Consider the following 26,492-nt stretch of genomic DNA (forward strand, 5'->3'; position numbering starts at 1 on the left):
CTTTTGTGCGACTTGTAGAGAGTGGGTGGCTTTGCGGCAGGCTCCTAAAACATTCTGCGTCAGCATCTTTTTCTCTAGCGACCAATTAGCTTAGACCCCCCCATCCCCCCGTCCCCCCCAACCAAAAAAAATTAAAATTTCAAAATAACTTTTTCTCCATTTGCATCTTTTTCATTTGCTTATCTCTCATTCAACCGGTAGCACTTTCTCTGCCTCTCAGGCTTTCTTCTGCTTCAGTGATGTCACACCTGCAAGATAATTGGATAAACTCAATTCAAAGCAAAAGCCCATGGATTCCGAGAAGACAGTGAGGAAACCATATCAACTACTGCAGAAAACGGGGCCGAATGCTGAATACTTTGAGGTAGATAAATATGAACGCTCACCCCCGACACATTTAGTAAATCGGGGGAATTCAAAGACTCGGAGCGTCATTATTATTTAATGATCCAATTTATCATGACAATAATCTGTTGTTTAGCCCTTAGAAAAGCTCTATGGCACAAATACACACCACATCATGTACTTATTTTACGTAAGCCATTCTTGAGCTGTGGTGTTTTATCAAAAGTGAGGAAATTCCACTTTTGGTGCTTTTTTTTGTCTTGCATATGTGCGTGCACGTGTACACGTCTGTACGCTAGTGTGTGTACTAAACGTCTGCACTGTTTATGTATATGTGCAGGGGCAAATCCACAGCCCTCCATTCCCAACCATTCTCTGTGGATCAATTTCCCTCTGAATCTGGATGAATTATTTATGTCCACATTCTGTTTTTCACTGATGGGGAAATCATTTGAGATTGATTTTTTTTTTAACTCCCAATGAATTCATCAGTTGTTTAAGGTGTCAATATTATTCTGAGATATTGCCCCGGTAGAGAGAAAGCTCAGATCGGGATTCCTGGCGTAGTGACATTGTTGCTCTGACCTTGAGCCGGCAGCTTAACCCGGCACGCACCGATACATAACATATTGTATATTATTCATTGATGCTATTCACCTTCATACCACCCAGGCAGCCATGGTAAAGGTGCAGTCAATGATTCCGGAGAAGACTTGTTTTCAGGAATAATTTTTTGTCTAAATCAGTAAATATCTCCTCAAGATCAGTTACCCGATGTCCGTACCTTGTGTGTGCTGAAAAGAAAATCCAGTGTTTATACACAGCGGGCAGGTTGTTTACATACACTTTGTTTAAATGTCAGTTTACAGACCCTAGGCACCCCCCAAAAAATCAGTGTACACACAGAAAGGTGTAAACAAACTCGGTGTTGCTTGATCGTGAGGAGATATTAACTGATTTTGACAAATTGATTTTGACAACAACCGTTCTCCAGAATCGCTGACTCCACCTTTTAAGTAGACTTTTCAGAATGCAGTGTGTTACATAACAAGCAGCCTGCATTAGTGGCCGCCGCAGATGTTTTTGCATCTTAAATGTCTGGAGCATCAAGACGTGTTCTACTGCTTCCACTTTCAAGTTTCATTATGACTTAATTAAAGTTTAAAATTAAATCCGGGCGTCTAACTCTGCGGAGGGCTTAAAGGGAAAGAGGATTCCCCCACAGCACATCTCTTCCTATAATTCTGCGGGGCCAAGTGACTTAAGAGACAAATGATATTGTTAGCTTAATGTCAAGGGTGGTGCCAACGCCCGCTCTGAGGCAGTGATTGACGGCTCTGTTTGTTGCGAGACCTCAGCCAGAACGGGGATGAATAGAGCACAGTTAGTGTTGCCAGCTCGCGAGATCAATAGGCTGCAGTCTCAGGTAAGCACTGTGGCTTCACCCATCGGGCATTTCCTGAAACGATGATAAATGCTCGGTGTTGCTCGCTTTGAAACGTGATATTTTTCATTTGTCACATTATATCATGTCATATCAGTGATTATACAGGGGAAAGAAATGAGGGAGCGGAGGCTATATACTGTGCAGACTGTTATTCCATTATCTCACGGAATAATGTTTTTTTTTTTTTTTTTTGCGCACACAGCCTCAGTGGGCCCCTTGATAACAGCCAAGCAATATGAACGCCAGGATATTAGAACAATCTGTGTTAAAAGTTTTAGCACTTCTTCAATTCTTTCTGGTGAATTATCAAAGTAAACCAGCCGTGCTCAGTCGTCGCCTGTCACGAGTACATTTGAGCTGCTCGTCCCACAAGGTTTGTCTTGTGTTTGGGGCTGACTTAATAAGATGCTACTGTGAGTACGCGCTCTGCAGTTGGAAAAGGAGGAAAGAATGCATGGGGGGGGATCTCATTGCAACATGACCGCCTTTGCCTGTTAGTGCAGTAAGCCAACCGCACAGGGCTCCCGCGAGACCTATCAGCGTCTTCGGAAAGGCAACAAATGGCTTTACTGCCCCTAGTCCCAGTATAGGAGAGAGAGAGAGAGAGGGGCTGTGGGAATGACCTGTAAAACAAACACATTACCACATTCAATCTGTTGCTTTATTAATCTAATCAACGGACCCGTTCAATGATCCTCAGAGACGGGCCGTCACCGCACTGCAGAGGAAAGCAACCCAGATAATGGATGTCTGGTCCATTGAAAATAGTTCCAAGGATGACTTCCTTTTGCTAATCAAAGTAGAATAAAATGATGTGAGGGATTTTAAAAATAGTCGGTTTCGCTTCTGTGAAAAACATGTTTTCTGAGATTAAATACTGAAGGTTTTGAATGTTTGCAATTATCCCTCAACTCATATAAGTCAATAGAAAACAATTCGGCAGCAGGACCTTGAGCGATTTCTCTTAATTTTGATACGACACTATCTGAAAACGGAGAACAGAACATGACTAATATGCTTCTTTGATTTCATTAACAATAATAATTGATATTGAAAAAGTCACTGATTATTCGCTTGATAAATCTGATGAACCCTTTTCTTTGAAACATTTTTAATTAAATATCATGGAGGAACACAGAAATCAAACTAAATTATTTAGGCGTTGCATCAGATTCACACAACTGCCCACATATGTGAACACATACAATAGGGTGATAGCCATATAACCAAAGATTGAAGATGAAGGAAAGAGAAATAATAGGGAAAAAATAACAGAAAAACAAACAAGAAAATAAGTGGACTAAAAGGTTGCTATTATTTGATGGTTGGCATACCAGACAAGAGACGTGGCAAGGTTCTCAAAAGAAAATGGTTTGAAAATAAGTTTTTAACTTAAATGCATAGCATCATGTACCTTAACCAGTGCGCAGAAGAGGGGTGGAGCAGAACCTCTATTTCAAATTCAAATCAGACAAGGTTTGGAAGACTGATTGTAGGCTAAGAAAAGACCAAAAGGGACGGCACTGATACCATTTGCATTCCACTCATTCACACTTTCTGCAATATTGGTAGGTTGTTTAAATGGATAATAATAAATAATATAAATATATATATATATATATATATAAAAAGTGAGGCAAGATCAAAATCCTTATCATAGCTTTTATTTCCAAACACGCAAATGCATTGGGGACATTGCACATTCTATTCCAAATCCAAATATGAAGAAACATTTGTCAAATGTTTCTTCATCTTTACAGAAAGTGAAGAAAAAGGAATTTTAGACTGTTCAAAAAAATAGCAGTGTCTGCATTTTTCTTTACAACTCAAACATGTAGCCTACTGTATCAACTGAAAAATGAAGATTTAGCCTCCCTATGAATCACTGAACTAATATTTAGTTGTATAACCTCTGTTTCTGAGAACTGCTTCACATCTGTGTTGCATGGAGTGTTTCAGCCCAGGACGATTGGACTACATTCCACAATTCCTCTGCATTTCTTGGTTTTGCCTCAAAAACAGCATTTTTGATGTCACCACATAGGTTTTCTATTGTATTAAGGTCCAGGGATTGGGCTTGCCACTCCATAACGTTAATCGTGTTGGTCTGGAACCAAGATCTTGTTCGCTTACTGGTGTGTTTGGGGTTGTTGGAACACCCATTTCAAGAGCATTTCCTCTTCAGCATAAGGCAACATGACCTCTTCAAGTATTTAAATGTATCCAAACTGATCCATGATCCATGGTATGCGATGAATAGACCCGACACCATAGTGAGAAACATCCCCATAACATGATGTCTGCTCCACCATCCTTCACTGTCTTCAAAGTGTACTGTGGCTTGAATTCAGTGTTTGGGGGTCGTCTCACAAACTGTCTGCGGCCCCTATTCAAGCCACAGTACACTTTGAAGACAGTGAAGCATGGTGGCACAGACATCCTGTTATGGGGATGTTTCTCATACTATGGTGTCGGGTCTATTCATCGCATACCATGGATCATCAACAACCCCAAACACACCAGTAAGCGAACAAGATCTTGGTTCCAGACCAACAAGATTAACGTAATGGAGTGGCCAGCCCAATCCCTGGACCTTAATACAATAGAAAACCTATGTGGTGACATCAAAAATGCTGTTTTTGAGGCAAAACCAAGAAATGCAGAGGAATTGTGGAATGTAGTCCAATCGTCCTGGGCTGAAACACCTGTTCACAGGTGCCATAAATTGGTCGGCTCCCTGCAACACAGATGTGAAGCAGTTCTCAGAAACAGAGGTTATACAACTAAATATTAGTTCAGTGATTCATAGGGAAGCTAAATCTTCATGCATTTTTCAGTTGATACAGTAAATGTTTGAGTTGTAAAGAACAATGCAGACACTGCTATTTTTTTGAACAGTCTAATATTCCTTTCTCTTAACTTTCTGTAAAGATGAAGAAACATTTGACAAATGTTTCTTCATATTTGGAGTTGGAATTGAATGTGCAATGTCCCCAATGCATTTGCGTGTATGGAAATAAAAGCTATTATTAGGATTTTGATCTTTACTCAATTTTTTAAACACACTGCTATTATTTTGAACACAACTGTATACTATATACATTTTTTTAGAGCCAACATAAAAAAGTGATGCTCATAGTTTGAAAACAGCGAAACTGTGCAATGTGTATCAGGGGCAAAACCTAAGAAATCTAAATTTGATAAGAGTAAGCCAAAGCCACATAGCTGACACAGCTCTAGAGTTGTGTTTGTTTGTTTCCATTGGCACTCGTCTGATCGTAAATTAAAATGAGGACACCAACACTAACTTTGTGTCGGCTGGCTCTGGTGTTGTGGGTAAATCTCTAAATTCACCAGCTGCTGCTCTCCCTGCTTTCATCCCACAGCTAAATAATGGCTGAGGCTCAGGCTGTATTTACAGGATAATGAAAGGGTGCAGCTCTCGCTTTTTCACATGCTCACACAGCCGACAGTCACATCCAGGTCATGCTCAAACAAACATGGCGCACACGCACACACACACCCAAACAAAAAAAACAAACGCACACAAACACACACACACACAGAAACACACCCACACACACACTCAAACATACACACACACACTAATCATAGACACACACCTGTGAAATTAATGATCGCAGTTTGTTTGTCCTCGTCAGGATCATGTTTGTCTCATTTAGCTACCATTGTTGTGACGATAGCAACTGTATGTCAACACATTTGAGAGTGGAACATGCAGTGGGACAAGCTTGGATTAGGTGTGTGTGTGCTGTTGCATGTCTGAATTTAAATGACCAAAAAAACAACAGCAAATTAAATTTTTATTTCTTGCTTTGAGCCACTTAGTCCATTGGGATTTGTTTACTCCGTTGCCAAAACTTGTTGTTTTACCCAATTAAGTTGTTTGTTCAGTGAGTAGTGTTCAAATTTTCCGCAAAAATGATTTGTGTGCCGTCTAAAGGTAAGTGTAAAAACACGTTTGATTTGAAATCTGTGAAAATACATAACAGAGGAGCTGTGCTTCCTTATTTCAGATGACTGCAACAATTAGAAATGCGACACAACCCATGAAATTAAAACAATTTCTCATTAAGCACTTAATGACTGATTAACTCCAAAAAAAACCCTTCTTTGTAAACATCCTTTATTAATACAGTATATGCCGTGCTAAGTTAATACACATTAGTTGAGCATTCTTGTAGTCACCAATGGCTCACTAAGCAGAGTGGTTTTACACAACTCATTTTACAGCAACTGAAGAATAAGACAAGCAAGGACAATAAGGGGAAGTACTAAAATAAAAAATAAAAAATACTTTACAACATACCGTAAGGGGCAGCTGTGCTTCAGGAGTATACGGCGAACACTTATTGCAGGTTGCTTTGATCTCTGGCTCCTGTCTTATGAGAGAGTCCCATGTTTGCCAAGGCCAGGTGTGTGTGTGTGTGTGTGTCACACAGATCAATGGGTGAATGAAAAGCAAATTGCAAAGTGCTAAGTGTATTATACTTTACAAAGTGGTATTAGTGTATTCCATTTACCATTAACTACATTGTTGTTTGACAGATAGAGATGTGTTCTTTCACAATTCACACCATTCAGCAACACAGGATATGAGTAGGAGTAGGATGTGTGGCTGCAGAGCAAGGGCACAGCTGTACAGTTCAACCTAATTCACTTACTGTATGTACAAGCAGCATTTTAATTGCTCTATTAACCGAGGGAGATGATTCACAGAGACGCCTCCAATTTCAAACTGATGGATGAGCTTGGGATGAAACATTCAGAGGAGTATTTATTCTACACTTGATGCAAAAATAAGTTTCGACTTTGAAATTGCCGCTACGCTGTAATGAATTAACATTGCTTGAAAACCAATAGCAGTATTGTTTGTCAAGGAGTTTATCAATATTTTGGTATGGACCAATTACAAAGCTGTTCCAATTTAGTATCCGTTCTTGATACCCATCCCTAGTGATATTGTGATAAAACAACTTCTAATTAGTAATCCCTACAAATTTCCACTGCGGCCACAGTCTGATACTGCTCATTCCTGTTGTACCATCACTGTTAAAAACAGGCCCACGAGACGGTGTGTTGCAATGGAAGATGTGCTCCTTTCTTACGATGAACAAGGGCGTTGTTTATTTTGAGTCAATCCATATACAGTCCCGCTGCTGCAAGTACTCACTGCGGGGCTTGTGTATTAATCGACGGCTGAAAATAGTCCCCAAGAAATGCTCTATCTACTCCTGTTTGACTAACGTGTGCTAAAAAACTAAGTAGGCAGCTTTTTAAGGAAATGCCTGGGCCTGTTTTAAAAGATGAAACCAGACATTTGTGACCTGCTTGTTAGATTTTACCTCCTCAGTGGAAAGGGGCTTGGGGCCGCCACAGACAGCTGGGAGAAATGTGTTGAGGGATGGACTAACAGTTTACGAATTTCCACAGGGTTTGGTGACATTCTTTAAAACACGCTAAGTATGTTTTAATCAGTGTATTACCACCTGATCATAAAAGTGTTTTATTACTTTAGAATGAGCGTTTTATATCTGCATAGGAGCAGGGTGTGCCGCCATGTTGCACTGCTATGTTTCTACAGTAGTAATGCAAGGACAAACTTAAAGGTGCTGTAAGCGGAATGGTTCTTTTAGCTAACTTCCTGTCAGTTACTGCAGTTAGCAGTCCCCTCGCTCGTCCCTACATCACCACATTAATGCACTGCGGTCTTCAAGCAGCGAGTTATCTAGCATCATCTCAGATCCATAAGTGTGATAAAACATGATAAAAACCATCAAAACAGACAATGGGAAGGATTTTTACCTGCTCCGCCATTGTAGCAGGTGCAATATGCTTTCTGCCTTTTAGATTTATTTATTATGACATTGCCTGTCCTTTTTTTTGTTATTTCTGTGTCTTGTTTTTATACTGTTTTTAACTTAAATTGCTTGTCTGTTTTTTCTGTGTGTAATACACTTTCAGTTGGCAATCCCAATTTCGTTGTATAGGTGACTGTACAATGACAATACAGACTATCTTATCTTATCTTATCTTTGGCGCATAAACATTCACCCATCTGTTGCTCTGGCGTGCACCGGCAGTGAGACCATGAGTGAGACGGGTGTCGGTTTGTAGCGTTCTCTCTTCTGATTGGATAAAAATGTTGGGATCCTCTAATAAGTTTATTTGCCGATTACATGCAGAGCAGCTGACTGAGAGATCGGCTTTATGAAACGCGCACATTATGTAAGTGATCACTGTATGAATAGAGAGCGATTTAACACTTATATTATCATAAATAAACCTCTTACTTCACCTTTAACAGCCTTACAGGATTTTGTATATAGTCGGTGTCTGCCGGAAATGCACCTGTTGAAAGATGAAGAAGAAATGCTATAGAATAAATAACGGGAAAACATCTTCAACTCATCCCTTTATATTGTGGAAAGACTTGATGCAGTGGTGGACAATGCCATCTTTAGTACGAGATTCTTGTCCTTGAAGGCCACTGTATCTTTTGTAAATTCTCTGAACGGGAAGGGTAGCGACGGTGCGTTGCAATTTAGATTTTTCCCGACTAGATGCCACTAAAATACTGCTTTATTACAGACTGCACCTTTTAATGCCTCGTTTCCACTGAGTAGAGCGGGTCGGGTTGGAGCGGCTCAGAGCGGGACAGCTCACTTTTAAGAATCTCTGTGGTGTTTCCACCGCTGACCCTACCCTTACTGGTAGGGCGGGGTTTAGGCTGGACTGCGATAGCCGCCGCCAGAATGTGGATCAAACTATCGGGCTGTGGAACAACTGTGGTCAAGCCAGCGGTCTCTCCTTTTTGCTTGGTCAAACCAGCCGCTTCTTTATTTATTCCCCCCGTGTTGTTGTGAGCACAGAGACGGCTCGGTGCAACTGATAGAGGCCGCGTTTCCCAGATTCGTTAAGAGCCTCTTTGGAGCTAAGTACTTCTTTGGAGCGCTCTTAAGAATGCTGTGAAAGAAGAATGCGTTTCCCAGATTTGTTCTTAGCGAAAGTAGCTCTTTCACTAAGACAGAACTGTAAGATGGAGCTGACCCACTCTTACAACCTTCTTAGCGACCAAATCGTCAGTGATCATGCCGCGTCTGGAAAATGTATTTCCTCCACTTTTCGAAATAATAAAACAATGCTCAATGTGGACCACTGGCGCAATAAACATAGACTAATAGTAGAGAAAAATGTGTTTTAATGAATTAGACGTTTACGTTTTCCACACACATGTGAGTTTATAGTACTACTACACATACAAACAAAAACATCAACAACCCTTTGGCATTTCACAGATATCAAAGAAACAGATTTAATTGAACTCAGCTGAACCTCATCCAGAGCGGCTCCACCTGCTATAAAGGCGTTGCCAAAGTCCGCACGTGTGAGAAACCATGGCTGTAATACAACACATTCTCGCTGCCAACCAACAGCCTCGCCGTGCGCGAAGCCAGACGGTTTACATAAATGCAAACGTGCGTCGGCACTTCTCCCCACTGGACGTGCTATCAGACCGGGCCGTCCAAGCAAAGTACCGGCTGCCCCGTGCGGAGATCCAACGGCTGATCACTCTGGTGTGGTGTCTCCACACATCCAGAGCAACCCGCTGCAATTTTGCCTTCAGCCCGGAGATGCAGCCCCTGGCTGCGCAGCGTTTTTAGGAACATATCAACCTCTTCTGAGGTCCAACAATCCCAGCCCCTACCTCTTCACCACTAAACCATATTCCATATTCCATATTGCGCTGTCTTTTCTGGGCGTCTGCATCACCTGAAACGAAGGGAGATTGATTAGTGAAACCTTCGCACTCTTCCTTTTTGTTTGGTTCTGGAACTCCTGCCACTTCTTCCTCACAGCACAACAGTCACGCAGGCCACAGGGGCTGGAGGGGGACATCTTTTCGGCTATGGCCTGCCTAACACGGTTCTTCACCGTGATGTTCTTTTTGCCCCTTGTTCCCCCGAATAAAACTCCCCGGTGCTGCCAGACCTCGTCCACTAAGACGCCAATCTCTTCCTCGGTAAACGACGGTGCCCACTTGTTTCTTTTGCTGCCGCTTTCTTCCATTCTCACATCACACGTGTGTGCCTATATCCACGGGGTATATATGCGCTAATGGGCTTGATTACTACTTGGATACACTTGTTGCCACACACACATCCGCACCCACACACCTCCCCACACACACAATACATGCATAGCCTAATTCCACCAGTGTGGGGGAGACCACGGGGCGCTGTGTGTGACTTATGCACTGATAAAGAGGTGGGTGATCGATTCGCCTGGCATCGATTTATTCAGTTTCAGCACCACCGCGGTGGACAGCTCCCACTAAAGAGCTTATTTCGCTTAATGTTACGGCTTCTCCAAAGATGGCACTTAAAGCTCCCATATTATACACTTTTCGGTTCTATTATACACCATAGTATATGGTCTTAGTGGTCCCTAATACGTTTTTCTTTAATTGTTTGCTGAAAAAAACTTTCAGATAATTTATTGTACTATGCTGATGTGCAGCTAATCTCACAATGGCCTATTTTTTAAAAAGAGCTGCAGCTCCCCTCGTAAATATACAATTTTTGAGCTCACCCCGCCCCCTGTCCGGAAGCGAAGCCAGATACGCCTCGCCCTCTGTCTGTCAGGGCCGTGGACCAATAAGAAATAGGGGTGTGGGCTGCACAGTGGAAGCTTCTGGCTTTCCAGTTTTTGAGGTCAGAAACGAGGAGAATTCTGACTGGAGTATATTGGGGGGGAGGGGTGGGGGTTTCAGAAAGGGGGAGAGTGAGAAAAGGAGAGATTGTTATTTTTTTGAATATTTTGGCAGTCTCTAGGCACACCGTGGACCCATGGATATGTTAGAACGCATTTAAAAAGTGCATTTAGCATAATATGGGACCTTTAAGAAGCCATCTGGGAAACACCCGTATCTTAGCGCTCCTTCTTAGGCGAACCCTTCTTTCGACCCTTCTTTGGTCCCAAAGAACGATCGAATCTGGGAAACGCGGCCAGAGACAGTGAGCGAACAGCGCTGGCTGCGGCAGCTACGTAACATCGTAGCAGTGGGACACAGTGTAGCCAACTGATTCATTTAATGACGAGGAAAAACACCACACAATAAACAGTACCGCGCTCACATTTTCGCCAAAACACAAGACTCTCTTCACTCTAGCCGAGGTGACTACACACGGCGGAAATTATTATTTCGACCAACTGTGGTCAAGCCAGAGGTCTCTCGTTTTTGCTTGGTCAAACCAGCCGCTTCTTTATTCATTCCCCCCGTGTTGTTGTGAGCGTGTATCTACTACTATATTTGGCGTAAACACACAGAGAGACAGTGAGCGAACAGTGCTGGCTGCGGCAGCTACGTGACTAGCAGTGGGACACAGTGTAACCAACTGATTAATTTATTGACGAGGAAAAACACCACACAATAAACAGTGCTGTGCTCACATTTTCGCCAAAACACAAGACTATCTTCACTCTTGCCGAGATGACTACACATGGCGGAAATGATTCTTTCGACCAATCAAATGACGGCAGTGTGTAGCTCCGCCTTTTCGGCACCTTTTCAGGCGGCTAGTACCCCAACGGAGGAGTACTGCGATTAGGAGCGGCTCAGAGTGGTTAGGTGCGCTTAAACCGTACCCTACCCAACTTTTGGCAATTGAAAAGCCAAACTACCTGGACCTAACCGCTCCGATCCGACCCGCTCTACTCGGTGGAAAAGAGGCATAAGACTCTTCGTGGCATTTCATAACATTCTTTAAAACACACAGAACAACACCACCGTCCTTTATAAAGGTTTAGAACATTTCTCCATACAAAGTCCTTGCTCTCTCTCCTTTAGCCCTGCTGTACTTTGTGTGGGTTCTGCACATTTCGCTGAAGACGAGACGAACACAAGGTCAGCAGTGTGTTGCTCAGGGTCACGAACCTGTCCGACGGGCCAATAATGCATGTGACAAATGTCAGCCTATCTGGCGCTACCGTGAACCCCGTATAGATTTATCGATTACCTCCCTTTTTTCTTTTTGTTTCCGTTTGGTTCGGACTCAAGTTTTATGCCCACTGCGAGTCATAAATGTTACCCAGAGTCCATTTTTCACCGCGTCTCTCACCTATTCCCTTTGTGTGACGGTGACAGGCCTTCTTCCTTTTGACTGGATTTGTTTTGTCCCTCTTGTTTTAGCTCTGGCACTAATCTCCCTTCATCGGCACAGCTTTTGGCCCCCCCTGCTCTTTCAACTCTCCCCACTCCTGTAAAAGAAAAGACTGTTTGTAGTAAAAATCCTAATCTAACTGCTAATCTTTATGGCTTTCTCCGGGGCAAGGCACTGAGCCCATAGCCGCAATGATTTGCCAGGGATGTAGGAAGGAGGAACTCTCTGGAGTCTTGGAAGTTGTCTTTAGTTAGCGAGCGTTCAGAGTTTGAAGGGAGACACACATATTCAGATGTGCCAGCTGTCACTGCCGGGTTGTCAAATGGGCAGCCAAAAGGTGTGTCGGGTTGTATTTGGTTAATGATGATGCTCATTACGTATCACTTTTGCACACTGTTCGGTTTTCCTTACTGTAGAGTGATCCAATTATTTAAAAAAAAATGGCAGGTTGTGTGTGTGTGTGTGAAATCTTCCGCTTCCACATATCCTCTCCCTCCTTGCTATAGCAAAGCAACATATAACTGTCATAATGAGGAGCAAGCTGTGCTTTACCACCAAGCTGCCATAACATAACACACAAAGAGATTTACTAAAGCAGCCTGTTAACACCGCCATTTTTATACACGGGCCTGGTTTTATACGGCAGTACAGCAAGCAGTCCCTGGACAGCATGCATTATACACATCTAATTAAGTCTTCACATGTCTATAATAAACCAAATGATGCCTTTGGGGGCAAGAGAGGGCAGGTCAGGAGCCGGTGTTAGAGTTTGTGTGAGACAGCCAGTTGTCAGTGGCAAAATGTGTGTGTGTGTGTGTGTGTGTGTGTGTGTGTGTGTGTGTGTGTGTGTGTGTGTGTGTGTGTGTGTGTGTGTGTGTGTGTGTGTGTGTGTGTGTGTGTGTGTGTGTGTGTGTTTGCAGAATCATGCCTATGATAGCTATTTAACTTTCACTAATTAACCTAGAATAAATCAGGGCAGCACAGTAAATATTTGTCGCTGGGGAGGGAGTAAAGGGACTAAGTTGCTATCTGTAGTGCCGTGATGGCGCTGGACGATTTGTGTGTGTGTGTATGTGTGTATGTGTGCGTGTGTGCGTGCATGCATGCATAGATTGTACGTTTGAGTGAAAGATGCACTGAGATTGAGGGGACAGATTGAGGCAGAGAGACACAGAAAGAGAGAGAGAGATATGGAGGGAGAGTGAGAGAGAGAAAGAGAGAGAGCAAGGGCTGAGGAGGCCAGGCAGCCAGCTGTTGGTCTAGTTTGATTGGCCTGTGGAGAGCTTGCCTCTGTCTTTTCATGGCACCAGTAAAGTGCAAGTGGCTCCCAGTGGCAGGTGGCGGCTGCCCATCGTCTTCCTCCCCCGGGTGCTCGGCCCGGGCTAAAGATCATCACTCGGCATCGGCTCTTTTTATATTAAACACCTTCACGGTCTGAAGAAGCCGCAGCTACCCAACAAGTAAACAACAAAAACACAGGGCTGTTTTCACACAGAATACCTAATCAGCACAAACAAGTCTAGAAAACAATGTTTTCTTTTTTTTTTAAATGGTACAGCTCCAATGTGTGTGCTTCCTTTCTCTTGACATCAAAGGCTTTTGGAGGAGGACTTCAATGTTGCAACAACACATACAAAAAAACAGAGCGGCTTCAAACAAGCCCACACAGATTTAACACTGGTCTTGCTTCTAAACGGGTCATAAAAGTAAAGCAGTGTATTCTCGCCTGTCCTTCACGAAAAGGCGAGTTTGGCAGGAGTGGACGGATAAGGGTACAGTAAAAAAAACAAAAAAAAAAACAAGGGGAAAAGAATGGGTCTGTGAGTGCTCTGAGTGCTGCTCCCCAAGCAGCTTGACAGCCAGGTCTCGGTGACCGTGTTTGTGACAATCAGGGCTACCTCACATCAGTGGAGTTGTTGCCATGGCAGCATGCGGTACAGTAACTCCCCGCTTAGGCTGAGTTGATGTCGCTGATGTTTGCTCTCTCTCTCTGCAGTGCCAGAAAAGACTGCACCTCCAAATTGCCAGCCAGACAAGGCAAAACAAGCAAAACTCCATTCTCCCTTTCTGTCTGTATTTCTCTCCTCTCTCCAGAGGGGTGTAATTCAATTCTCTGAATACACGACAGGGGGGAGGAGTGTGAAGACTCATTTAAGGCCTCCGAAACACTTTTTTTTGGTACCAAATGTTACTTTATTTTTCATTGGCGTGGAATTCTGGAAGTCTTACATTGCTCTCTGCTCATTAATTTGCATTTTCTGAAGATTATTTTTCTTGGAATCAGAGATAGAGTTTGGGCACAGAAACCTACACACTCAGTTCTGTTTGAAAAATTGCCAACAAAGTATAATTCAATTGCATGTTGTTCCTTTTAACCAATAGTTTTCAACGATAGATAATAGCCTTTTGAGTGTTAAGGTAGTGTAAAGATATAGTAGCCTAACCTAAGTTTGCTTGCATACAAATATGTATACTTAGAATGATCTAGATTTAACATAGCAGTAAGAAACAACAAGCATAATAAATGAATGTTAGTTGCCGTATCAGGCTGTGTGTGGCCGGGGCATTATCCGGAGAGAATGAGTGTGTGGTTCATTCCTTTTAAACGATTCTCTTTGTTATTCAAATCCCTGCCATTGTACAACCTCAGAGCCGTGAAGGCAGAAGGCAAAAAAAGAAGAATCAAAACTCTGTCTGGTGAAATTACGCAAAAGGTGAGACAGACCGACGGGACAAAAGCTTTTGAAAAGGCATATTGTAAGACCTCCGCTCCTCAGAAAAGGTTATCTCCGTCGCCTGTCCTTGAGCGTTTTCAAGCTAGTCAGCGTACATTTTCTGCAGAGCAAAAAGTAAATTTCTATAGATGTAGGTCCAAATATGAAAAGGGGGGAGTAGGCTGTCCCCATATATCATTAGGATTATAGTCACATTCAAATGGAGTGCTTACTTGGCTCTGTGTCGTGAGCGGTGGTGGCAGTCTGCTGAGCGTTTCTGCTGTTAGTGTGGATATGAGCTGGCACTAACAGACATGCAGGATGTGGGTTTGGCAAGAAGGGCACAGTGTCACTCCGACCTCTCTCTAGAGTGCTGGGGCTTTGTGCTGTGGGGGGAACGGACGATGACACGCGTCACGCACTGTAATAATACCGGACTAATTGCGGGGTGGAGCTTTTGTTTTTCCCTTTCTGTGATTTTTCAGAAAGCTGACGGCAACAACTCACGGAGGGAGAAAAAAAAGAGGGAATCGATGGCGGATTACCAGGCTTCATGGAGCCGCATAGAGACGAGGGCTCAGACTGAGGGAGCTTGTGTAGCGCTCATTAAAACCCGGTGCCTGATCTCCAGCAAACCAAGCCCTGGGAATGATGGGAGGGGTGAGAACGGAGAGAAAGAGGAGAAGAAAAAAAACAGAGGTGGGCACAAAGACAGAGGGGGAGAAGAAACGGCAGGAAAAGCTATAGAAGGAGAAAAAAGTTTACTGTCCCCTTTGGATACGGCCTCTGCTGGACTCTTATAAATGGGTATTGTTCCTTTTCCCTGCGAAAGTGCACACAGCGACTGTTTACAGTATCCCATAAAGGCGGGCTTTTATTCCTGCTCGGGGATGCATTGTGACAAGATAATTTGAATAGCCGAGGTCTTACCACAAAGCCATAAACATTTACGGGCAGTTGACATGGAGAATAAAGAATGAGCCATGTACTAACACCCCCCCCCCCCCTCCCCCTTTGCAAAAGATGCTGCCGCTCCACTCCCGAATAGGCCTACACACAAACCAACGCTCAAGTCGACTTTCTCAATGCTCGGCTGTCGTCGTCGACGTTGCCTAGAGATGATGGGGATGCAGGAGAGACAGGGAGAAGAATGCAAACAAGTTAATAAAACAAAAAGCCAAAGGAGAGAAAGATAGATGGAGAGAGTGATTGCTAAAGATAGGGCCATGCAGGTCTTTTTTTTATGTCCCCCTCTGAATCCTTTCCACAATGAAATGGCGCTGTCTTGTTTTTTTTATGTTTTATCACAGTAGTGGACCGCCGGAGCAGACCCGCGGGACCGGGCCAGACATGAGGCTGAATTCGATTAGACAGTAATCTGAGATGGACAGGCAGCGGTTAGACTCGGTGTCAGCGAGAGAGAGCCGGAGGGACTCCATAGGCAAACTATCGCCACATGACTTTCCATTTCATGACCATTCACCGCGGTTGGCCGTTAAGTGTGTTTGCAATGCACACTACCATGTTCCCAAAAAGCCGTGAGTGTGTGTGTGTGTGTCAGGGTTTGTTTTTAATTCTAAGAACCAGGCCCTCTGGAGTTCAAAGCAGTAATCATATAAGGGTGATAACAGAGGACTCAAATCATTAATGAATTACCTACCAGGCTGATCTTAGTATTGTGTGTGTGTGTGTGTGTGTGTGTGTGCGTGTGTGTGTGTGTGTGTGTGTGTGTGTGTGTGTGTGTGTGTGTGTGTGTGTGTGTGTGTGTGTGTGTGTGTGTGTGTGTGTGTGTGTGTGTGTGTGTGTGTGTGTGTGTGTGTGTGTGTGTGGCGTCTCCCCAAGCGAAGTATCCAAAGCTGAGGTCTTGGGGAATTGTTCACATTGTATTGCATTTCCACATCTACAACCAATCTTTTCCTACTCTGTGTCTCTCTCTCTCTCTCTCTCTCTCTCTCTTTCTCTCTGTTGTTTTCCTCACAGCCTCGTTTGGCATTCTGTTCATTCTCCAAGATGTTTCCACCATAACCAATGATTAACAATTATGCCAGTGCATCTAATTAATGCTGGCTAATTATGAGGTTGAGATGCTGACAGGAAATGGGGAGGTGTGTGTGTGTCTGTGTCTGTGTGTGTGTGTGTGTGGGGGGGATTGCAGCATCAGAAATAATCATGAGAGAAGAAGAGATTGCAGAGAGAGAGAGAGAAAAAAAAGGAGGGAGAAAGAAAGGGAGAAGATTTGTAGTGAGTGTCTTAATTGGCACGCTCAGTTCTGGTCTCAGGACCCTGAGCTTATTACGTAAAAAATATGGATGGCTCTTGCATTAAAATTGTGGATGGTACACACACTTGCTCATCTAATTTGTAGGCCATGTGGATCACATTGGAAGAAGAAAAATATGGAAAAAAACAGAAAGCATTTTTATTTTTTTCCCCCTTCCGGTACTGGATAGGAATGATGTTCAATCTAAACAAGGTCCCCGGAGTGGCAAGGTAAAAACTTGGAACATAATTATGTCCATTAAATGCCCACAGATTTTTTAATCTTTTTACTAATTTGCTGATCATTTGGACTTGAAAATATAAACTGAACACAAACCCCCTGCAGGCCAGTCGACACACACCGTGGGCCTTTTTAATACATATAAATCACTAGCTTTTTCCTTCATTTGTTCAATAATTTTTTCTTCCGCCTTTTACAATCCTCTGAAGGAGCAAGGCAAGCCTGGCGCGGACCTCAACCCACTTCCCTTACCGCAAGCAATACTTCATCAGGAAAAATAGCTAAGAAAAACGACCTCTCTCCGCGGCTCATAATGAGGCTGCATTAGCATAGTCAGTGTCTGCAGCCCTGTACAGTATGTCGGTGGGCTTTATGTCCAATGCCGTTTTTATTCCTACGCCGCCTTCCTGTATATAAGGGCTCCATAATAATAACGGCCACGGAAAGAAAACACATCATATTTTAAAAGGGACATGATTTTAGCTTCCCTATTCAAATGAGCTACATCTAAAGAGAGAGCGGAGGAACAAAAGGGCTTGGGGAATTACCCGGAGAATAGTAATTATATTCAGTAGAGCTTGTGATTTAGAGTGCATGTTTGTTTGTTTTTTTCCTGTGTGTGCAAAAGCAGAGGTGGTGGTAGTAGGAGGCAGTGCAGTGCAGCTCGGAAGGCTCGGAGCCTTGACAAAGACCGGTCCTCCCTCTGCATGGTCTTTCCGAACTGCATTAAACTAAATGATTGACAATGATTGAAACCACACGGTTAGCCCCAGGCAAATTACCGCGGCCCAGGCTCCCTTCTGCCCAGATCTGCTGTCTCTTTCTCTTGCTTTCACCATTTGTGTGAATCCATTTTTGAAAAGGGTATTTATTTTGTCATACAAAATATCTTGAATGACAGTGCAGAGAAGCGCTTTTTACACCCTGTAAGGGTGGCCTCATCAAACATACTCTAGAGCAGCAGCAGCAAGGGAAGCCAGGGCCAATAAGCCCAACTCAAGTGATGTTTGTCAATATAATGGTGAACCAGAGATGGGTTATGTTTAGTAGTGTCAAATACAGCTATTTGTGTTGTGTGAGATGTTGGATTCAATAGTGCTGCTTTCACAAAGGCAGGCCTCAGCCCGAGTGGATTCCCATCCATTTTCCCAGTCCTTGCTCTTTTTGGTGTCAAGGTAAAGGGAGCGTTGCGTTCGATTGCAAACTTAAATAGTAAATCAATAGCGCTGCATGTTTATCTTAGAAGTTGCATCTCTGTCAATATTTCTACATCGTTCATCTTGTACAAGTGTCATTGGCCGCGCATTCATTTCTAACCTTGTTAACATCAAATGAACATTTACAAAATAGGCAAAAAAGAACAAAAGAGAGATTTCACAAGATCAAGTTTAAAAATCAAAAGTCAAGGATTGTACGCCCGCTTTTTTTTCTCTCTCTAGAGCTGACATAACTTAAATGTCCATTAAGTTGAAGCAGGACGTGAATGGTACACAGTTTAAATGTGAGCAGAGAAACGCATATTAAACCCTTCCCTTTCATAAATGACATTTTTGTTAACCGCAGCTTATGTAAGAATGATTTCCTTTTGAGTTGGTAGAAGCTGAACTTTGAGGCATTTAGTTACAGTCTCTCCATCAGAACTAAATGTCCAGTTAATTAGGTTTTTTTTCTCTTTCTTCCAGCGCACAGGCAGGGATGTCTGGCAAAATAGGAGGCGAAAAATAACGTCTGCTTTTTCAGATTCATGAGACGAATGCCTTTCGGTTTGGCGAGAGCCAGACGCAGTTGTCACAGGACAATGGATGAAAAATCCCTGTAATATCATTCCTCCTCTAACGCATTACTTTGCAGCTGCCGCGACGTGAGGGTCTCTGACAAGCGCTTCCTGTGAGACAAACAGTTTTATCTTAGGCAATGAGTAGCAACAGCTCCTACAGTGCATTTCATTTATTGTATTGTATATGATGTAATAGGCTTATCATGTGTTGTAAACATTAGAGGGGGAATAGCTCACTAGACTACTGCTATGAAAGTCAATAGGGCTGCAATAACATAAATCAATGGAAAGACAACAGCCCCAAAGCTTATGCAATGTTCTACTAAATTAGGCATGTAACAATTACTGGGGGTGCATTTATTTATTTATCTTCTCACACGTGTGACCTTTGATTAAGGCTCTGTCAGTAGCCGGTTGAGCATTTCATGCATGGCCTGGTGTGATTACTGCAGTTGGTGCAAGGGTTTGAAATTTACGAGCCACATCACGGTTTAGACTGTGTGTGTGTGTGTGTGTGTGTGTGTGTGTGTGTGTGTGTGTGTGTGTGTGTGTGTGTGTGTGTGTGTGTGTGTGTGTGTGTGTGTGTGTGTGTCATTCTGCGGGCACACATGCATGCATTTATGAGGTAGATTTTGAGTGAGTTTGTTTAAGGAGGGAGGGGGTTGGAAAGTGGGGAGGGGTTAGGGGCAGATTAGTGTTGTGTTACCTGGTGTCATTAAGACGGCGGCTTACACACATAATTTCACGGGTATTTGCTGTTTACAGTCTCCTGCTCTTGTTCCGGACTTAAAACCGCAGCACCAAATTGCAGACATACAGTATAACTCGTTTTCTTCCTCCAAACGAAGCCTGGGGGGAGACTACTTGCTATTATTTTCACCAAAGCCTTAAATAAAGCACTCTATAACATTTTTCATGTAGTGACCCCTTTGTTCAAGGCTCTGTGTTGAATATTTTAATGCGGTAAGATCTTAAACCCTTTTTACAACACTCTCTCCCTCCTCCCTTTTTATTCCCCGTCTCCTGCTAAAAATCACACAACAGTAGTGTATCAAAACAAAAAAGAAATTGCCTTTAATCCCTCTGCCCGGCGTTTTACAAGGGTCATTATGGTTACTGTTGAAGACTTTGTGTGCAAAATGATGAGCTAGGTAAAGTACCTTTCTGAGGGGACCCCTTTGGTAATTGACCTTGCTGTCTTGAGCCTAGTCAGCAGGCAATAAAGAATGGTTAAATGTTAAGGCAGAAACTAAAGTGCTTGAAGGGCTACACGTACTCTGCATTAACGAAATAATGGCCTGGGCTTATTTCATATTCCGTGCGAAACCAAGGTCACCATTCACTGTTGTTTAATAGGCACGCGAGGGTGCTAAGCTTTGATTTGAACAAGTGTGTGTGTGTCAGTGTATGTTTGCGCACCTGTGTGTGTGTGTGTATATGTGTGTGTATGTGTGCGTGTGTGTCTGTGTGTGTGTTGAGAGAGAGAGAGAAGGTGGGGCAAGGAAGGTGTGTCCGCATGCATGCGTGTGCTCATGTGTGCATATCTTAAGTATCTTGGAAGCGTTTCGTGCCAGGGACAAAATGAATATTGGAATGATTACCATTTGATTAACGATGCGACTGAACAGGTATATGAGCTATCTGATTTAACAATGCAGATATATCGGCTCAATGATTAAAATTAAAACTCAAATTAGAAAAATATCAGGGAAGAGGGGAACGTGATTTTAAATGAAAGGCTATAGGGGTTAACGCAGCAGGTTATATAGTGTGTGTAAAGATGAACTCAGGTACGCTCTTGCCTTTTTTCTTCAAACCATATTTAAACAAAGGTCATAAGGATGTCCGTTTTAATCCCTAATCTTATTCAAACTGTCCTCGCAAACACAAATAAATGTGACTAGAATAGAGAGAAATGGGAATGTATCACAGCATGCCACTTATTCCAGTGTATTTAACAACAGAGAGTGAGCAACAGCTTTCAAATCTTTCAGATCTCAAATAATGTCTAATGTCTGTTAATGGAGCCATTTGAGCTCTTTTATGTCCAGCTGTCAAACTCCTCAGCCTGGTGGCCCTTTTGGCCACACGTCTTGACGGAGACGGAGCGCGTGATTGGCCTAATTGAGATGACATTTCCTTGTTTCTTTCTTGCAAAAGGTCACCTCTTAGAGTCATGGGCTGTGTCTTGATTCAGGGGTTGCGGTCTTGGAACCGGCCTCGTAGGCTGCATTTGAAGACCGATTGCGTCATAGCGGCGCGCAAAGGCTGTCCCATTTGCAAGGCTCCTTGCAAGGCTCCTCATATGCGGTCGTGAAATGCAGCCTTCGTTTCACGGTTTTGAAGCAGTTTTGAAGGCTGCATCAGATGTATCCTTCGTGGCCCAACATATCCCAAGATTCATTGCGTTTTTTTCAGAGATTGCATAAAATAAAATAAAAAATAACAAAACAGCAACGTGTTGCTCCATTTTCTTAACTTTTATCTTCCTTTCTTTTTTTCTTGTACTTTTTTTTCTTTTCGTCTGGTAGACAACTTATTTTTCTTTTTTTCCTCCGCTGACAGGGCTGTCTCCGTTGGCAGCAATCAGGGTTGCTAGGCAGCACAGGAGCGGCGAGTCGTCACGCAAGGTAACGGCTTGTTACGTAAACCGGAAATGCTCGTAAACGGAGACCTGCGGAGACCGTCTCGTTTAACAAGGCTCGTTGGCCTTAAAACCGGCCTTAAAATCGGCCTTCATAGGCTATAGCCTTCATAGACCGCGAGACTGCGTCCTACCAAGTGCGTGGTCTCTGAATCAAGACACAGCCACTGTGTGGTAGGTGCTGATGTCTCCTTGTCCTGCTGTACAAACAGACACATCCGACTGAAGCTATTAAACTGGTGTTGGCCTAGCCCTCCTACGTTCTACTGTGATTAACATCTATTAAGGCCCCAGCACCGCTGAGACAGCCCTTAACACTGTAAAGGCATTTAGCTTGACGAGCTTAACAGGCTTCGCTATAGGTTACACCTGCAAGCGTTAATATGGTCAGTGACCAATGAGCAAGCGTGAGAGACACCTGCGGTTCTATATCCCTCGAGGGGGGAAAACGCTCGGAAACGCAGCACTGACACTAAAGTGTTTTTGCTTTATGTTTGCAGCAATCTCCCAGGACTTGGAACGGGCTGGAATACAGATGATGAGGCTTGAATCGGTAAATAGAGATTTTTAACTTCTCCCATCAGGGAGGTAGAAGCCGCACCAGTTGCATACAAATCAAAAAGAGCAGTTTTTTGGGGCTTGTCAAAGGGGGGTTGGCTCACAAGAATGACTAAACATCAGAGGGACTTCTGCCACTGCCACACTACAAAGCAGATGAACGCAGTGCTGTTTTTGTTGTACCCACAGCGTAGGAAAATTAGATTTGACAAACTAAAGAGCAGCATGTTTACCTATTTCTAAGGAACAAAGTGGTAATAATGAAAACTGTTATGTTTGAGTTACTGGGTGACTGAAAATACACATTGCTTGATTTGTGGATACTGTAGCTTGTGAAGATACTTCTGCCAGTTTGTGTTGACTTTGTTCCTTCATATAGTTCAACTTTGTTTTGAAATTGTCAATTTCTGCATGTTATGTCACCATTTGTTGGCAAGAAGGGCACAAAATGTTGTGAGATTATGGAGTTTAATGTAAATCATTGTGTTATCTCAAGTCTTCGTCCCTAAAATAATCATAAATATAAAAATGTGGTGTGGTGTTAGTGTTAGTTGGAGTTATAACTACTTCTTGGTAACGTGGGGTTACCAGCATGTTAATATAAAAGCTGTAGGAGGTGCTGGGAGGCATTTTGTTTGTACTTTGGACGGAGTGAGGCAAGCTGTTTCCTCCTGCTTCACTCTCTATTCTAAGCTAAACTAACTTAATTGCCTGCTGGCATCAGCCTCATATTAAAATAAACAGATATATGAGAGCGGCATTAATCTTCTCAACTCTCAGGAATAAAGTGATTAAGTGAATCTCCCAATACTATTCTTAACGCAGTGTTCAGTTACCATGGCTTCACTAGAGTTATCAACCACATCTCACCATCGCTCCTCAGTGAAAGCAGATGTTGGTCATTAGTGAAGGAGGTCAAGATTGAGCTGTCACAGTCAATATATTTTAGTGATTGGTGTAAAGTGACCTATTCACTCAGCGAAGTGAGTATTGACTTTGGAGCCCAGTATCATAGGTCACAGACCAGTTCAAGGGTTGATTTACCCAAATGACTAAAGACAATGTGTATTGTCTGCTCCTAATGTTATGCAGCCATACACATTGTCTTTTTTTTTGGTTTATGCAGCCCACAATGTCTTTAGAAATATGTGCGCATGTTGCCAGACAATATAATAGAGGAACATGGGATGCCATATGTGGTGTGCATATATTACAATTTAAATAACAAACATAAACAGTGTCTCCTAAACTCTGGATAAAAACACTGCACTTGTCACCAGTTTTTGCTTCTTTAGCTGAAAACAGACGGTTGCAGGTTGTCCACAGTTGTGTGGGCAGTTATTCTGGAAAGATAGTTTTTTTATGTAATTGTTTCAATGTATTTTTTCTTTCAGTGCTGTGAGCAACGCACATTCTTCCATTGCTTGGGGGTTGTAGCATATTTTTCAGAAGAAGATTTCTAAAAACCTGGCCAAAGTATGTTTGCTTTTTTTTCAAAATCTTCTCAAAATCCGCAACCTGTCTGTGCTGTGTGTGTGAACTGTAAACTATATGGTGTAAATGCACAGCCTAGGCTTTGTAAACTGGCATTTTGCTAACCACGGTGGGCCCCTTTGTTTACATACTGATTTACACAGCCTAGGCTGTGTATTAACGCCAGAATTATTATTTTTTGCACACAGTATGGAAATGTAACGGATATTCAGAGAGATATCCGCAACCTAGGTATCATCCTACCTTGACCCTACCCTCTCATTCTTCCCCCATGTAAACCACATTACAAAAACAGCCTTCTTCCACCTCAGGAACATCACTCGTCTTTGTCCCTCCCTATCACTCTCAGCCGCTGAAACTCTGGTCCACGCATTCATTTCATCCCGCCTTGACTACTGTAACTCCATCCTATACGGCTCATCAAAACACTTACTTAATAAACTGCAATATGTTCAAAACTCTGCAGTCCGTATGCTCACATCCACCCGCCGCTCAGACCACATCACCCCTGTCCTCCAGGACCTCCACTGGCTTCCCGTCAAATACCGGATTGATTTCAAAATATTACTCATCACCTTCAAAGCCCTCAACAACCCCCCCCCCCCCCACCCCCCTACCTCTTAGACCTTCTCCACCTCCATACCCCTACCCGCTGTCTCAGGTCCTCTGATGCCAACCTCCTCCACCCCATCAGGACCAACCTCCGGTCCTGGGGAGACAGAGCCTTTGCTGCAGCCGCCCCCGCCCTCTGGAATGCCCTCCCCAACGACATCCGCAATACCAACACTCTTTCATCCTTCAAAACAGCCCTAAAAACACACCTTTTCACCCTTTCTTTTAACCTTTAAATGTTACGTTTTGTTTGTTTGTTTTGTTTAGCTTTTGTGAAGTGTCTTTGAGCACTGGGAAAAGTGCTATATAAATTTGATCTATTATTATTATTATTATTATTATTATTATTATTATTATTATTATTATTATTATTATTATTATTATTATTATTATTATTATTATTATATTGACTGATTTTGACTAGAACAAGTGTTCTCTATCGATGGCTCCATTTAAGACCTGCACCGAACCATTATGTTTGCAGTTGCTCTGCTCATCTTACTACTGATAAACAAACACATTTGTATATTTTGATTAATAATCAATGTATCAAGCATCTCTTTTTGTCTCATCTGTCGGCTCTTTTTTTCCCTCTGCCTGTCAGCTCCACCTTCTTCACAGTGTTGTGTCGTCTTTATTATACGTCTCATTGAAATGTTCCGATCAATAGAAGACAATTCAATTTACAAGTCTGTCACTTGACAAAAAAAAACCAGTGTGAAAAAAGTATAATTGGATCACAGCCACTGTTGGGTTCAATTATGACTATGATTTTATACTTGTCATATACAGTCTTTTTTGTCACTTTATTTTCACATAGCCTACACACAAACACACACACACACACACACACACACACACACACACACACACACACACACACACAAACAAACAAACAAACACACTGGTTCCAAACATACCGTGGTACTTCATTCATTATCTCACGAGCAAAGCAGGGTTGAGCCCGAAGGATCATCAGTCGGTGTCATGTGAGAGACATATCACCGTGAATCCCGCAAAGAGAAAATTACAGCGATGCATTCAGGTGTCCCCTCAGCCTGTGCGCATAGAGAGCGCTTCTTCTGCGGCCGAGGGGGGAGGCAAAGTGGATGTGACAGGCTTAGATTAAATGCCAGAGACTGGGCGTTTTCTCATACACACTACAGCCTCCTGGACAGAAGCCTAATTAGCTACTTCCATGCTCTGCCATCAGCTCCTCCAACAAAATGCCCCCCCCCCAAAAAAAAAAAAAAAAAATACTAAACAAAAACACATTTGTTAATGTTAGAAAATGTTCCACTGCAATACAGTGCGAGAGGCAAAAATCTCTACCTTTGATAATTTTCCAATTAGCCCTTAGAAATTCATTAATCGCCAAATAGATTTTGCAATGTTTTCTCATTTTCACAGTTGTATGAAAAACCATGGTTGTATTATCTTCATTTTTCCACCTTCACCTGCATAGACTGTTCAGAATTGGAGTAAGCAAAATGATCCGATGAGAGGTATGCTTTGTTATCAGTTCAGCAATATTTCTATGAGAACATATCAGTCTGGATCAACCAAGAGAAGGTCAGGTGTTTTCTCTCAACAGGCACAACATACCTAAATACCATCTCCTCGGATAACGTGTTCCTCGTGGATATTATCACGTAGAGAATGGGGCCGAATTTCCCTCCTTTTATATCTCCTCTCTCATATCTGTTCATACGCCTCGCCGCAGACATGCCGGACAGGAAATAAATCTGATTATGAAGTGCACGGAGTAATGTTCAATAATAAAAAGTATTATTTGCCAAGATCAATGTGTGTCACCATAGCGATAAAGTACAATGAATGGAAAGTGCTGGAAGCCGGCAGTAAATTTTGATGCGTGGTGATATTGAACACATTGTGACAACATACTGCTTGCCAGGGCTGTAAAACATCTTCCAACAGGCTGTTGAACATCCGCCCGCGACATTCTTACACACCGTGACTGCCATACATCAAGCCCGGGCCACAGCATGCAAAGGGCTAAGTGTGTGAGGGATTACGTGGCAAGAAGCAAAAATAGGACAGCACTACATATTCTTAATGGGAGTGTGTGTGTGTGTGTGTGTGTGTGTGTGTGTGTGTGTGTGTGTGTGTGTGTGTGTGAGAGAGAGAGTGTGTGAGCGCGCGCGCGAGCATGCATGTGTGTGTAAATTAATGGCATGCGGCCCCTCACATATAAAA

The sequence above is a fragment of the Ammodytes marinus genome (genome assembly GCF_949987685.1).
Source record: "Ammodytes marinus genome assembly, chromosome: 10".
Lineage (NCBI taxonomy): Eukaryota > Metazoa > Chordata > Actinopteri > Uranoscopiformes > Ammodytidae > Ammodytes > Ammodytes marinus.